This window comes from Ascaphus truei, chromosome 1 (genome assembly GCF_040206685.1).
Source record: "Ascaphus truei isolate aAscTru1 chromosome 1, aAscTru1.hap1, whole genome shotgun sequence".
NCBI lineage: Eukaryota > Metazoa > Chordata > Amphibia > Anura > Ascaphidae > Ascaphus > Ascaphus truei.
In genome coordinates this window covers 379,932,046-379,948,742 of record NC_134483.1, presented here as the reverse complement: position 1 = coordinate 379,948,742, position 16,697 = coordinate 379,932,046, and positions in this window count along the sequence as shown.

The window sequence follows — 16,697 nt, the reverse complement described above, 5'->3', positions numbered from 1 at the left end:
GAGGTTTTTGTGAAAAGCGAGGCTCGGTAAATCATTTTTTAATATTTTTAGATTAGTGATATATGGGAATTATCCTTGTTAAACCACATGCAACATTTCTACTGAATATTTATCCACTTGATCTTGATGTGTGGGAAAAATGGTTGTTTGTTTTGTTTGCAACCTGCTCATAGTTTCAGAATGCGGAATCAGGTTTCAGCAGCTAATTTTAATCTGCTCAATTCAAATGGAATGACACATTGTCCTCAAACCGTTGCTGGCACTTTATGTTCTTAACCTTGGCTTGGACAAGCTGTTTAATTTAGTATGATTACATGCTTTGATAAAATACTACATTGACCACATTAATGAAGTATCTAAAGAAAATACTAAAATCTAGTTCCAGGTTTACCTGCTTTATGATACCAATATGTTGCTATTTTCAGCCTACTAATGGCCCTCCTGCATTTATACTAAAAAAGATGATATGAAAGAGGATCCACTCATCTAATGTTTTTAATAAATATCATAATAAAGTGAATCTGCATGTCACTTATAATGAAACTTTCTCAATGACTACCCCACACCTCGGAATACCCTTCCCCTCAATATACGGCTAACACCCTCTCTAGCCACCTTTAAGACCCATCATAAAACATTTAAAACCAGAGACAGAACATGAAACACAGACAGAGCCCAGTGCTACATCCAATGACACAAATACACGGTACAGTGCATATATATAGATATAGATATAGATATAGATATAGATATAGATATAGATATAGATATAGATAGATATAGATAGATATAGATAGATATAGATAGATAGACAGATAGATAGATATCTTTTGAATAAAATGGTCTTTTAAATGACCAAATAGTTGTAAGCCCTTGAGCCCCTCCAAGGCAGACCACGCCTCAAGGGTCCTAACACTAATATTAATTCTTAGCCTGTACATTACCAGGAAGAATGATTTATAATAAATCTGTCAAAATTAGTTGCATAGTTCTAAGTCTGATTGAAGCTCTTATTAACCTGTACAGTATAATACCAGGAAAGCACTCTGTATTAGATTTGTCGCAATCAAACTACATGCAAGTTCCCATGAGTGTGGAAGGTGAAATGGAGTGCGCTTTAACCATTTAAAAGTGGGAGGGGGTGAGCTTCAAACTAGCGAAGGAGGAGCCACCCTCAAAATCAGCTATGACCAGCTGAACATGAATTGCAAAACATACAGGACCCCTATAAGCTCATATTGAACCCCCAAAATAACCACAATATATATATAGCACTGTACCGTGTATAAGTTTCACTGGATGTGCACTGAGCTCTGTCTGTGTTTCATGTTCTGTCTCTGGTTTTAAATATATATTGTCATGCTCATTAGCACTCCTCTGTGACACTTATATGCTTATATATATGTTGTGGTTATTTTGGGGGTTCAATATTAGCTTGTAGGTGTCCTGTATGTTTTACAATTCTTGTTTAGCTGGTCTTCGCTGATTGGAGGGTGGCAACCTCCTACCTAATTGAAGCTCACGCCCTCCCACATTTAAATGGTTAAAAGCTCACTCCATAGCATCTTCCACTTGTAGGGGAACTTGCTTGCAGTATGATTGTGACAAATCTAATACAGAGTGCTTTTCCTGGTAATGTACAGGTTAATAAAAGCTTCAATCAGACTTAGAACTATGCAACTTATTTTGACAGATTTATTATAAATCATTCTTCCTGGTAATGCACAGGTTATTAAGAATTTATATTAGTGTTAGGACCCTTGAGACCCTACTTTTATAATAAGTCTGTCAAAATTAGTTGCATAGTTCTAAGTATGTGGTCTGCCTTGGAGAAGCTCAAGGGCTGACAACACTTTGGCCAAAGAGTTAAACTAAAAGAAGATTTAATTCAAAAGATATCTATATATTTAGGCACTGTAAGGTGTATTTGTGTCATTGGATGTAGCATTGGGCTCTGTCTGTGTTTCATGTTCTGTCTCTGGTTTTAAATATATATTGCCATACTCAGCAGCACTCCTCTTTGACACTTATACGCAAATATATATATATATATATATATATATATATATATATATATATATATATATATATATATATATATATATATATATATATATATATATATATGTAGAGGTATCAGTACCGTGTTAGCCGAGCTTCAATAATCAAAAAATAAATAGATGATACCGTTCTGTGGCTAACGAAATGCTTTTATTTGTGCGAGCTTTCGAGATACACTGATCTCTTCTTCCGGCAATGTTCATTCATTGTAACATCGCCAGAAGAAGAGATCAGTGTATCTCGAAAGCTCGCACAAATAAAAGCATTTCGTTAGCCACAGAACGGTATCATCTATTTATTTTTTGATTATATATATATATATATATATATATATATATAAAATAAAAAAACAGAAAACAATGAAGTAGCGCCTCTAATATATCCTGAACAAAAGCTATTATATTGAAAAACTAATTAACCCTACCATGAATGTGTCTAGTGGGGCAGTGTGATGATGGCTAATACACAATGATAAGAACCTGTAATTTCAAAAGGGATACAAGTGAAGTGTAAATTAATTAATTAAACACAGTACTATTTAATAAAGATGAAAAAAATAAAAAATATGAAAAATTTGAAAATACACTAAATAAAAAATCTTTAAAAAATGAATAAATGAAAAAAACTTTAAAAAACCTCTGAAAAAACAAAGTCCTGCTCCAATGGCAATAGCATCCAGGTAATTTCAGCCCGTTTCAAAGGGATCACCAATCCCTGACCAAATCTCTGAAAAAGAAAAAAAAAACAGGAGCACACCTAGTGCATTAACGAAATAACATATAGTTTATGGAACATAAAATCAAGCAAATGCCCATTCACAAGTGTACTGTAATAAAAAGCATGTATGAGATTGTCTCTCATGTGCCAGCGGTCCTCTCCGTCCGGCTCGAGGCAGCAGCGTCCTCCCATGACCCTCTTTCGTGTGACCGGATAGCCGGAAATAGAGTCCCTCCTATTAGGTGTTCAGTATAAGGAGTCCCTCTGGGAACCAGCAGCTAGAATGTCTGTATGTCGGTAACAAAATCGCGGGAGACACAGGAACCAGCGTCTCACATCCAGTAGTACCAGAGTTCATGGGCAAATGACGGCCTCAGTCAGACCATGCCCTACGCGTTTCGTCATCGATGATGACTTCATCAGGCAGTACCCACAAGACACCCCTTCACAGTATTTATAGGGAGATATTTGCATAAACTGATCAATCAGTTAAACATACAATTCACAATTAACAATTTTAATAACATAGTGTTATGATGACCCAATTGAGCTATTAGAGAATAAGTCTAAAAATAGGACATAGAAGAAATTGCATTCGATTGGAATTTAATAAAAAGATTTATGTCAATAAGTAATCTGTTCTTTATATATAATTAACCATCAATTAGTTTAACAACTGATAATCCAAATCACAAATAAGGAAAAGGGAATTTAAAAAGGAAAAGAAAAATAATAATATAAATAAAAAATATATAAAGAAAATATTTTTATGGTATTTGTAATAATTATTATATTTATAATTATATCACAAGTTCAATATGTAACGTAGACCTAAATTATTAACCAAAATCTAAATGACATCAATTTTTGCGGTTTAAATAGGCACTTAATCTATGTTTAAATTTTCAGAATCTGGAGAAGAAAAATTCTTATAACTATGCAAACACTATAAATCAATAGTATTAGCCACATCCCCTATGATTGAACCATAGTTTGTAACCTATAAAGTACACATATTAAACATACCAAATGTCACACATCCAAACATTAATGTGAGTACCAGGTTTAACGATTCCAATGAGGAGCCAGAGGAGTAGCAGTATATAAAAATAATTTAAATGTGTGGTATGTATAAATAATATGTGAAATGTGAAAGGAGAAAATTTAAACAACTTACCGTAATTTTCTTTTCCTGGAACCATGGCAGTGGGCACCATTGGGTTAATCCCTTCTCACTCTAGGTAGGACAGGAAGTAGACTTTTGCAGGTAGACCATAGACCATTTGAGACTGAGAGCATCTGTAGCTTGTGCGCTTGGGTGAAATTGTCTGGAACAATAGTTCCTTACTTTGCGATTCTGGTGTGTCGCCATCAGATCGATGTCTGGTTGACCCCATCGCTCTACCAGGTCTTGGAATACTCCTGGATTTAACGCCCATTCTCCTGGGTGAATGATATTGCGACTTAGAAAGTCTGCTGTGACATTTTCTAGTCCTGGGATATGTATGGCTGTGATATCCGACAAGTGGCACTCTGCCCAACCGAGTATTTCTGCTGTGAGCTTCATCAGCTTTCTGCTCCTGGTTCCTCCTTGTTTGGCTATATATTTGACCACAGAGCTGTTGTCTGATTCTATCTTATACAGCCATCTCTTATTTTGTCCTGGAAAACTTCTAGGGCCTTTTGTACTGCTTTTAATTCCAGCAGATTTGATGGTAAGTGGTTTACCTGATTTCCCCAGGTTCCTTGCACCACTTCTTCTCCCATCTGAGCCCCCCAACCTGTCTTGCTCGCATCTGTTGTAATTTTTAACCAGTGCACAGGTTGTAGCGTTTTCCCTTTGACCAGGTTTCAGGTATCTTCCCACCATTTTAACTCTTGTTTTGTTTGTGGGTGTAACAAGATTCTTTGTCTTGTGTCTTTGTGATTCCCGTTCCATTGTTGCAGAAAATTGTTTTTGCAGAGGTCTCATATGCAACGCTTAATGTTGAAGCGAATTTCCCCAGGAGTCTCATGCATTCTTCTGCAGAAGTCCTGGTAGCTTTTCTGAGCCTCCTTGTTCGCATGGCTATGTCTAGCCCCTTTGCCTCTGGCAATCTCACTCCCAGAAATCTTAAGAGCTGAGTGGGTACCCAATGCTCTTGTCTCTGTTTATTAACCAACCGTGATGTTCTAGGAAGGTTATTACCATTTTCTGGTCTTGTTGGAGTTTCCCCCCATCCTTTGATTTTACCAGGATGTCGTCCAGGTAAGGGTATATCTCTACCCCCCTTTCTCATCTCTGCCACTAGAGGGGCTAGAACCTTTGTAAACGACCTTGGGGAAGTTGCCAGACCAATGTTAGTTCTGTGTATTGATAATACTCTTGATTTACTGCAAACCTTAGGAATCTTTGATGCCCTTTTGCTATTGGTACATGTAATAAGCGTCTTTTAAGTCTATCGCCACCATCCAGTCTCCTGGTTGTACCTCTTGTATAATCAGATTTACAGACCCCATCTTGAACTTTCTTATCTTCAAGACTGAATTTACCTTTCTTAGGTCTAGTATTGCTCTGTAATCCCCTGTAGGCATCTTTACCAAAATTATTCTGGAAAAATTCCGCTTCCTCTTACCTTTTCTATTACTTCTGCCTGTAGTAATTTCCTTAAAGCCGTATTCCTATAACAGCTGGATTCTCAGAAGCCAAACATCTCTTTATCTTGATTTTATTCATCTGTTGGAGACTGAATCTCCTGGCTCTGTCCTGATGCCTTTGTTATGATTGCATCTAGTTTGCTGCCGAATAGGAATTCACCTTCAAATGGTAATGTACATAAGGTGTTCTTTGATGCTGTGTCAGCCATCCACTGTCTGAGCCATAAAGCTCCTCTTGCTGATACCGCTCGTACCATAGACTTGGCTGCTATTTTTACTGCATCCAATGAGGCTTCTGCTATGTAATCAGTTGCCCATTTCACCACTGACAACGCCTTAAGAATAGTACTTCTTTTTACACCCTTGTCTATTGCCTCTTCAATATTGGCAATCCACACTCGCATAGCTCTAGCAATTGATGTAGTTGCTATGGCTGGCTTGTAGGCTGTTCTTGCCGTAACATATGCTTTTTTTAATGCATAATCCATCCTTTTATCCATAGCGTCTTTTAATGACGCTGCCTCCTCTAAGGGAATTGTGGTCTTTTTTACTATTCTGGAAATAGCAAGATCCACCTTTGGGCTAACCTCCCACTTTCTCATTTCCTCTTGTGGGAATGGATACATCTTCCCAAACCTTTTAGGCGTAATACTCCGGCGTCTGGTTGCGCCAACTCCACCTGAATGAGGTGCTTAATTACTTGATGGATAGTAAAGACTCTACCTTTTAAAGCAGCAGCAGTAAAAGCAGTAGTAGTACTAGTAGCAGTAATAGCAATAGTAGCAATAGTAGCAGTAGTAGCAGCAGTAGCAGTAGTAGCAGTAGTAGTAGCAGTAGTAGCAATAGTAGCAGCAGCAGTAGTAGCAGTAGTAGCAGCAGTAGTAGCACGCCTAGCCTGTCAAAGCAGGCCAGTACAACTCTTGAAGCAGCCAGGACACTTTTTTTTTTTTTTTTTTTTTTTTTTAAATTTCAGAGGTGCCTGTTTTCAACCTCCTCCTGTTTGGATTCGATCCCACAACTTCTTCCAAGTATCAGCTCAAACACTGCACACCCCAACTCTGTGAGCCACAAGATCACCATTGTGTTAACTCCTAAATGTCTTTCAGTTCAAAAACCTGTATCAAGGCTTTGATGAGTGGATCCACCCTTTCTACATCAATTTCAGATTATTCCTGAATATCTTGATCTGATGAATCCATTTCATTCTCTGACACATGAAAACAATCACTTTCAGACCCATATGATGAAAAACCTTTCCCCTTATCCAGACTGGTCTGGGATATAGATCTTTCCTGCGCAGGGTTAACAGCTTGCTGCACTGCCGCATCAACTCTCCTCCTTCATCAATAAAGAAAATGCTCATTTGTTCACTGGTATCACCTGCAGGTGTCTTAAGACACTCTTCACATAATTACTTCCCTATTAGGGCTGGTTTCTCACAAGCTGAACACCATTTAGTTTCTTAGCAACCTTCATTTATGTTGCAGGGATTCCCCCATCCCTTTTGAAGATCCTGCTTCTGGGAGGGTAACCACTGAACTAATTTATAAAACAAAATAAATGCTAAACATACACCCTAATGTATATATATATACCATCTCTCTTTTCCCATTGTAGAACTAAACTAAGGACTCACCTAGTCTTGGGAACTGATGTTTTGGGTGTCTCCATTCTTGCATCCATATCCAGCACTTGGCTTCTCCCTGCTGAGCGTTCCATGCTGCAGCTTCACTCACACATACATCGTGTGGCCGTCGCATTCCTGACGTCATCAAGTGCTCGTGCTCGTGCACCCGCACGGCTCGCGTGTCCGTGCACGCACTTGCCGGCCTGCACGCGCGCGCTCCCGAGCGGCTACGTGCCCTGTACCCTTCTCCGCAGTATCCTTGATACACTTGCGGTCCTCTGAACCTCCTAGGTTCACCGCGGATTCCTGGGGTAGTACCGCCGCGTTGTTACGCTGTTGCGGTCTGTAGAGCTCCTCCGCTCGCAGCTATTGCTGCTCCCCCTTCCGCGTGTGGCGGGCTGCCGGGTACCTTACCGCAGCGTTCAGGCGCTTATGCGGTGAGTCTGGGCCTCCATGGGTCCCTGCTGCAGCTGCTGTGCGCCTCGTATCTTGGGCATTGCACTAAGTTTTCCTCGCGCTGCAGCCGTTTCCCCTCACCCAACAGGGGCACCCCCGACTCTAAGGGGTCTCCGACTTGCCCCCCGCAGGGCGCACCGCGGAGCTTCAGGGGAGAGGTTGAGACCCTGGTTCTCTGCACAAAGTGCAGTAGGTGAGCCCTGTTAAAAAATAACAAATCCTACACCTAGCTGTGAGGACAGGAAAAAGACTGGTGTGCAGGTAGAGGGAGGGGCCTTATATGGTCTACCTGCAAAAGTCTACTTCCTGTCCTACCTAGAGTGAGAAGGGATTAACCCAATGGTGCCCACTGCCAGGGTGATCAGGAAATATACTTAATTAATGGAGTATTAAAATTAAAGTGAATAGGAGATGTGTGCTTAATGTGTATTGTGTAAAACTAAATGTGTATTAAATGTAGATACTATATGTTTGAAATGAAATTACTAAATGACCATTTGTGAACAAAAACCAGATACAACAATATAAATGATGATATACATCCTATAAATTAACCACCAATACCATTTTAATGTTACAATAATAGAAATAATTTTAGAAAATACATAAACACATCGTGTATATATATACACAAAAAGTGACCCTCAATGACCAGACATATGACCATAGCCTGGAGGGAATGCAAAAGCATTCAACCCAGACCTCCGGAAGAACACCCAGTATTTTGAGTGATCAAACTTTGGTACTTATGTCAATATGGTCATTGTGTCCCCTTGGGTGTTTGGTATCCAAGATGTACATCCAATACGTTTCTCTTGTACATAATCTCTTGGAAACGATCCCCTCCCATATAGGAAGGGGGAATGAACTCAATGCCCATAACTGATAGGGATTTCGGATCCTTGTGATGATTAGTGCAAAAATGGCGGGAGAGGCTATGTGTTTGGCACCCATGAATAACATTTCTTCGGTGCTCCAAGAACCGTGTACTTAGAGCCCTTGATGTACGGCCTACATATTGTAGGTCGCATTCACATGAAATAAGATACACAACATATACACTTAAGCAGTTGATATAATCTGTTATTTCATATAAGGTGCCATTTGAATATGATGAAAATGTATTTGTTTTTATTATATGTCTACAAGTAAGACAAAGGCCTCTCCCGCATCCAAAATTCACCACTTTTTTGGCTGAATCGGAATTTTCTATTCTCTTAGTTTTTAATTTACTTGGGGCTATCAAAGTTTTGATGCTCCTTGCTTTTCTGAAAACTATGGGAGCATATTTTGGTAATAGATGACCAATTATGGGATCATTACATAAAATATTCCAGTGACAATTTAAAACATTTCTAATTTGATGGGCGGATTGATTCAATTGTGTAATGAATTTTGGTGTAAATTCCCCTTTTTTTCCTCATTCCTGGTTTTACGTAACGACTCTGATTTAGCTTTAGATTGTTCTAATAATGTGTCCCGATTTAAAAGACTGGCATCTAAAAATGATTTATTAACAATAGACATGTCATCGTCTTTCTCCTTTAATTTATTTGTCAGATCTTTGTCCTGTATTAGAAAATCTGTATCCATTGAGCAATTACGCCGAATCTTGTGAAATTGACTTTTCGGTACATTGTTTAGCCATTTTTTATAATGGTTACTGCCATATTGTAAGTAACTGTTGGTCGATACAGATTTAAAGTGTGTTTTAGTCTGGATTTGTTGTTCAACACTTATAAATAGTTCCAGGTCCAAAAAAAATTATAGTATCTGGATGTATATTGTAAGTGAATTTCAGACCCATCTGGTTATCGTTGAAAGATGTTAGAATCTCCTCCAGGATTTCCCTCTCACCATCCCAAATAATGATAATATCATCTATGAAACGGTCATAGAAAACCAGAACCCCCCCCCCAGACGAGCATTCTCCCACACATGGATACTCTCCCACAGTCCCATGTAGAGATTAGCATAACCGGGGGCGAATCTGGTCCCCATAGCCGTTCCACAGATTTGTAAATAATATGTGTTTTCAACCAAAAAATGATTGTGATTTAAAATAAATGTAATGCATGCTAAAAGAAACAACCTTTGTGAAGAGTGCAAATTTACATCTGATTCAAGATAGTGATTAATAGCCTGGATACCTTTTGTGTGATCTATACATGTGTACAGTGAAGATATATCGCATGTTGCCCAGTGAAAGATAACTTTCCATGTAATACCGAAGGTGGAATCAACGACTTGCAATGTGTCCCGTATGTGCGAACGTAAATTTGTAACATATGATTGTAAATAATAGTCAACATACTGGGACACATTCAATGTCATTGACCCAACCCCCGATATTATAGGCCTCCCTGGTGGATTTACTGTGTCTTTGTGCAATTTTGGAATATGGTAAAATATAGGTGTTCTAGGGTGTTTAATAAATAAAAACTTGTGCTCTAATTTAGTAATAATCCCTTTAGTGAATGCATCCTGGAGGAGATTCCAACTGATAACTCACAACTGGGTCCTCATTTAGAAAATCATAAGATATGGCGTCATGCAGAAGATGATAAGCTTCACGTAAATAGTCAGCATGGTCCTGTAGGACAATTGCCCCACCTTTGTCTGCTTGCCGAACAATGAGCTCATAATTATTTTTTATATTTGTCAGAGCTAAATTTTCTTCTTTAATCAGATATTTTTGTTGTTTTGATTCCACATTATTTTGGCACAACCGCTCAAGGTCCCTGAGAACTACTGTATAAAATATATCGATAAAATTTCCCTTTGATTGATAGGGAAAATATACCGATTTTGGAACAAATGGGGACGATCTATACTTTAATGTACTCTCAGGGTCAGTTATATTCAAAACTAGGTTGGGATCTGTCAGTGTATTGAACTCTTCTTCATGAGTTGTAAAATCTAGCAAGGAGTTTTCCCTTCATTCACAACCCTCAAATGCTGTTCTTTTCATAAGAGGATCCATCAGTGTAACTATCGTATTTGATTTTTGTGTACTATTGCAGATATTATAAATATTATCCGACTCAACCAAGAAAGAGGTAAGGGCATTGATACATTCTATTTCTTGAGTATTGAAATTCAATTCCAAATTTTGTTCCCCTTTTAGAGAATAATGCCACATTAGGGTCAGCTTACGGATGTATCGGTTTAAGTCCACAAATAAATCAAACCTATTGGGTAAACTGTTTGGAGAACACGATAATCCTTTAGCTAGTAGTGATATGTGATGTGAAGTGAGTGTATGTGATGAAAGATTATAAATACCATAATTGGTTGATTTGGCTTCCATCATTCTCATTTTCTTCTGTCCTTGCTTTTTGCTCCTCCTCTGACTCCCCTGAATCTCGTTTTCTTCGGGGTTGTTGTTGAGACTGTTTCTCCCAAAGTGGATATTTCTTCTCCTTTTCTCTTTGCTCTAAAAAAGAGGTGGATTTATTGGTTCTATTAGGTGAAACAGCATTTGTTTGATTAGAACCCTTAGAAGTAATCTTAGATCTTGCACCTTCCCTTGGTCCCTTCGCACCTTGCTCTTGGGTGTCCCCATTACCCTCACAATCATCCCTCAACACAGAGTAATGATTGGAGGTGGAGCAATTTGCAAAGGGGGTAGTGGGAGGAGCCTTCGAATTCTCTTTCTTTTCCATCCTAGCCTCTTTAATCAATGTAATGATTTCTTTTTTCTCTTTCTCATTAGATATAGTTTTTTTCTGATGTTTGTTATCTTTATTCTCATCCCTATAACCAGAATTACTGCACCGACACACTTTATTCGAGCAAATACCCGGTATGTACCTGGCAGATACCTGGAATGCGCCACTCCTCACCTCCAACAAGCCCCGTTGCATTTGCCTTCCCAGCCTGGGTTCATGCCTGGCTGATGGGCGGCTGATCTGTTAAATGATAATGATTAGGATTTAATAGGCTGCAATGCTTCGCGTGTCTACCAGATGGCATAAATTCATGAATTGTAATGCAGTATATATATATATATACTGTGCAGTATTGCAGCCAGCGGGAATAAAATGCTTCAATCCCTGCTTGGAAAATAACTCAATGCACTCGGGCAGAAAACAGTCACAAACCTCAATATACCCGAATTCGTGGGACTAGCCAAGCTCGAATAAAGTGTGTCGCCAGTGTAGATCTACCATATCTGCGGTGTTGGTGAAAATCTTTTTTCCTTCTCCAATTCCTTACTCTATCATTTGCGTAATCGTCCGTGTCACGTTTAAGTTTCTTTGTTTTCCTTTCAATAATTTCTTTCTCAAATGCAACCACCCTTTTATGTACCATTTAATCCAATGAGATGAATTATTCCGTACCTTCAAATGGTTTAATAACCTCCTGTACCTGGGCTATCTCCCTCCCCAAAACTTCCAGTCTCTCTTGTCTATAAGAGACCAAGAGCTTGATGAGGGAGACAGAACAGGCCTCCAGAGTAGCATTCCAACTGGCTGAAAATGTCTCATTTGTCTCAAATGTTGTTTTTTTCTGTTATTCTCAAACCTCTTGGGACTAATTTAATATCCAAATAGTTCTGGAGAGAGAGCAGATCCAACCAGTTCCTCATCTCATCCTTTGTAAAGTTCTCCAGTTCCTGAAAATTGTTATTTAAATCAACATTTTTCTCTAGAACTACAACGGGGTCCTCATCTATAATATTTGCAAATGTATCCCTCCTGGCTTAGCGTTCTTCACAGCTTTGCATCATTTTAGTAATAGTAGTATAAAGGAGTTTATAACAAGAAACAATTTCCTAACAATATGTAACTAAAACAGACAATATAATAATTAGTCTACTTTATATGCAGATAAATCTCAGAAATATAAAATGGCTGCTAACTTCTAAGTGATATATATAGACCAAAAAACAGAAAACAATGAAGTAGCGCCTCTAATATATCCTGAACAAAAGCTATTATATTGAAAAACTAATTAACCCTACCATGAATGTGTCTAGTGGGGCGGTGTGATGATGGCTAATACACAATGATAAGAACCTGTAATCTCAAAAGGGATACAGGTGAAGTGTAAATTAATTAATTAAACACAGTACTATTTAATAAAGATGAAAAAAATAAAAAATATAAAAAATGTGAAAATACACTAAATAAAAAATCTTTAAAAAATGAATAAATGAAAAAAACCTTAAAAAAACTCAGACAAAACAAAGTCCTGCTCCAATTTTTGCACTAATCATCACAAGGATCCAAAATCCCTATCAGTTATGGGCATTGAGTTCATTCCCCCTTCCTATATGGGAGGGGATCGTTTCCAAAGATTATGTACAAGAGAAACGTATTGGATGTACATCTTGGATACCACACACCCAAAGGGACACAATGACCATATTGACATAAGTACCATAGTTTGATCACTCAAAATACTGGGTGTTCTTCCGGAGGTCTGGGTTAATGCTTTTGCATTCCCTCCGGGCTATGGTCATATGTCTGGTCATTGAGGGTCACTTTTTGTATATATATATACACCATGTGTTTATGTATTTTCTAAAATTAATTCTATTATTGTAACATCAAAATGGTATTGGTGGTTAATTTATAGGATGAATATCATCATTTATATTGTTGTATCTGGTTTTTGTTCACAAATGGTCATTTAGTAATTTAATTTCAAACATATAGTATCTACATTTAATACACATTTAGTTTCACACAATAAACATTAAGCACACATCTCCTATTCACTTTAATTTTAATACTCCATTAATTAAGTATATTTCACATTTCGCATATTATTTATACATACCACACATTTAAATTATTTTTATAGTCATACGAGTCACACACATTATACATTATACATATATACATAGGTCACATCACAATTATATTAAAACATTCACTAGTTATATCTTTCACATATATTGTTTTATTTTAACAGCACACAATTTATTCATTAATTATACATATGTTATATTTACACTTTTAGTACTGTACATTACACAAGCAAGCCATGTTCTTCTTCTGTTCTTGCTTCAAATCCATCTACTGCTACTCCTCTGGCTCCTCATTGGAATCGTTAAACCTGGTACTCACATTAATGTTTGGATGTGTGACATTTGGTATGTTTAATATGTGTATTTTATAGGTTACAAACCATGGTTCAATCATAGGGGATGTGGCTAATACTATTGATTTATAGTGTTTGCATAGTTATAAGAATTTTTCTTCTCCAGATTCTGAAAATTTAAACATAGATTAAGTGCCTATTTAAACCGCAAAAATTGATGTCATTTAGATTTTGGTTAATAATTTAGGTCTACGTTACATATTGAACTTGTGATATAATTATAAATATAATAATTATTACAAATACCATAAAAATATTTTCTTTATATATTTTTTATTTATATTATTATTTTTATTTCCTTTTTAAATTCCTTTTTCCTTATTTGTGATTTGGATTATCAGTTGTTAAACTAATTGATGGTTAATTATATATAAAGAACAGATTACTTATTGACATAAATCTTTTTCTTAAATTCCAATCGAACGCAATTTCCCTTTATGTCCTATTTTTGGACTTATTCTCTAATAGCTCAATTGGGTCCTCATAACACTATGTTATTAAAATTGTTAATTGTGAATTGTATGTTTAACTGATTGATCAATTTATGCAAATATCTCCCTATAAATACTGTGAAGGGGTGTCTTGTGGGTACCCCCTGATGAAGTCATCATCGATGATGAAACGCGTAGGGTGTGGTCTGACTGAGGCCGTCATTTGCCGATGAACTCTGGTAATACTGGATGTGAGACGCTGGTTCCTGTGTCTCCCGCGATTTTGTTACCGGCATACAGACATTCTAGCTGCTGGTTCCCAGAGGGACTCCTTATACTGAACACCTAATAGGAGGGACTCTATTTCCGGCTATCTGGTCACACGAAGGAGGGTCATGGGAGGAAGCTGCTGCCTCGAGCCGGATGGAGAGGACCGCATTGCTGGCACATGAGAGACAATCTCATACATGCTTTTTATTACAGTACTCTTGTGAGTGGGCATTTGCTTGATTTTATGTTCCATAAACTATATGTTATTACGTTAATGCACTAGGTGTGCTCCTGTTTTTTTTCTTCTTTTTCATATATATTATATATACTAGCTGAGAGACCCGGCGTTGCTCGTGAGTTAAATTTGCCGCTAGGAAAAGGTGGGGGGAGGGACAGTGGACAGGAGGAGTGGAGGGACGGGGACAGTGGACAGGAGGGGGGACAGTGGACAGGAGGTGGGGACAGAGGACAGGAGGGGTGGGACAGTGGACAGGAGGGGGAGGAGAGTGAAAAGGAGGGGGGGAGAGTGGACAGGAGGGGGGTGACAGTGGACAGGAGGGGGGTGACAGTGGACAGGAGGGGGGGAGAGTGGACAGGAGGGGGGTGACAGTGGACAGGAGGGGGGTGACAGTGGACAGGAGGGGGAGGAGAGTGGACAGGAGGGGGGGGCACACACACACACACACACACAGTGTCACACACACACACACACAGTGTCACACACACACAGTATCACACACACACACACACACACGTCACTTCTCCTTCCGGCCGCCGCCATGTTACTTAGTCCGCGAGGGAGGAAGGGGGTCCTTCCGTCCGCCGCCATCTTAGGGGCCGCGTGGCAGCGTCAGGCTGCCCTGCCCACTTCCTGTCCCCGCGCCTGGGAGGGAGGTGAGTGGAGCGGGAGGGAGGTGAGTGGAGCGGGAGGTGAGTGGAGTGGGAGTGGAGCGGGAGGGAGTGGAGCGGGAGGGAGGTGAGTGGAGCGGCAGGTGAGTGGAGCAGGAGGGAGTGGAGCAGGAGGGAGTGGAGTGGGAGGGAGGTGAGTGGAGAGGGAGGTGAGTGGAGCAGGAGGGAGGTGAGTGGAGCGGGAGGGGGTGGAGAGGGAGGGAGGTGAGTGGAGTGGAGGTGAGTGGAGCGGGGGGAGGCGGGGAGGTGAGTGGAGCACTGGGGAGGGGGGGGAGGTGAGTGTGATGGGGGGGGAGAGGACAGAGAGAGAGGTGTGTGTGTGTTTTTTGGACCTTTGGCCCGTCACTCCGCCTCAGGCCAATGAGAGGTGTGGGGGGCGGGCCAAGGGGGTGGTGTGAGTGTGTGAGGCCAATGAGAGGTGTGCGGGGGCGGGCGGGCCAAGGGACCAATGAGATTGCCGCTAGGGACAGGGAACACAGTGAAACATACATACATACAATGCTTTCAGAAATATATAGTAGATATATATATGTAGCCATGTGTAAGATTGGTGTACATATATCTTTCTCATGCTGGCAGTAAACCTGGTAAGTTTGCAGGATTGCCAGCAACAATCAATGGAGGTTTGCCCTCAAACCCTGGTGATGTGTCATATATCCCCAAAGGAAGTGACAACATGCAATGTGCCCACACTTAGTGGTACAGAGCAGGTTTGTTCTCTGGGGGGTGATATAAGACACAGCACTGCCTAAAGTTAGAAGTTCAGTTTCCTGTTGTTGTGCTGCCTCTGTTCAGTTAGAGGCACGGGAAGGTTTGCAACAGTGTTGCAGTGTCTCATGCTAGCTGTGAGTCAGTGAGCATACACAGCACATTGAGCAGAGTTAGAGGAGCTGACAGACACAGCAGCTCAAGAGAGGAGCTGAGAGAGACAAAGCAGCTCAGGAGAGGAGATTACAGCAGCCAGAGAAGCTGGAGAATCTCTTTGAGAGTAAAGGTGAAAAGCAGCTCTATTAGGGAGAAGGGACCTTCCTAATGGAGTGCTGCACAGAAATGAGCGGCTGAGTTGCGATCTGTGAGGGGAAGCTGGCCCATACCGTGCAAATAAAGATGTCTTGTTTGCATATACATCCAGTGTGTGAGTGTGAAGTTACTCAGCAGTGGATGGCACCACCAAGAAGGAGTTCCTCGCCAGGAACATCTCCCTGCGGAAGCACAGATCCTGATGAGGTGGAGGCGCTGCACATTAAGTAAGTTGGACTCGCACCCACTACCTCAGCTACCTGTCCTGATGACATCCCCTAATACCATCAAGCGGGAGACTCGGGAGTCCTGTTACTTGCAGGTGCACCACCATACACGATCATATAATGGGGACCGGTTAGACCACACAGGCCAATGTGAGATTGGGTGGGTCAGACTAGGGGGAACACCCGTTACATATATATATATATATATATATATATATAGTGTTGTGGTTA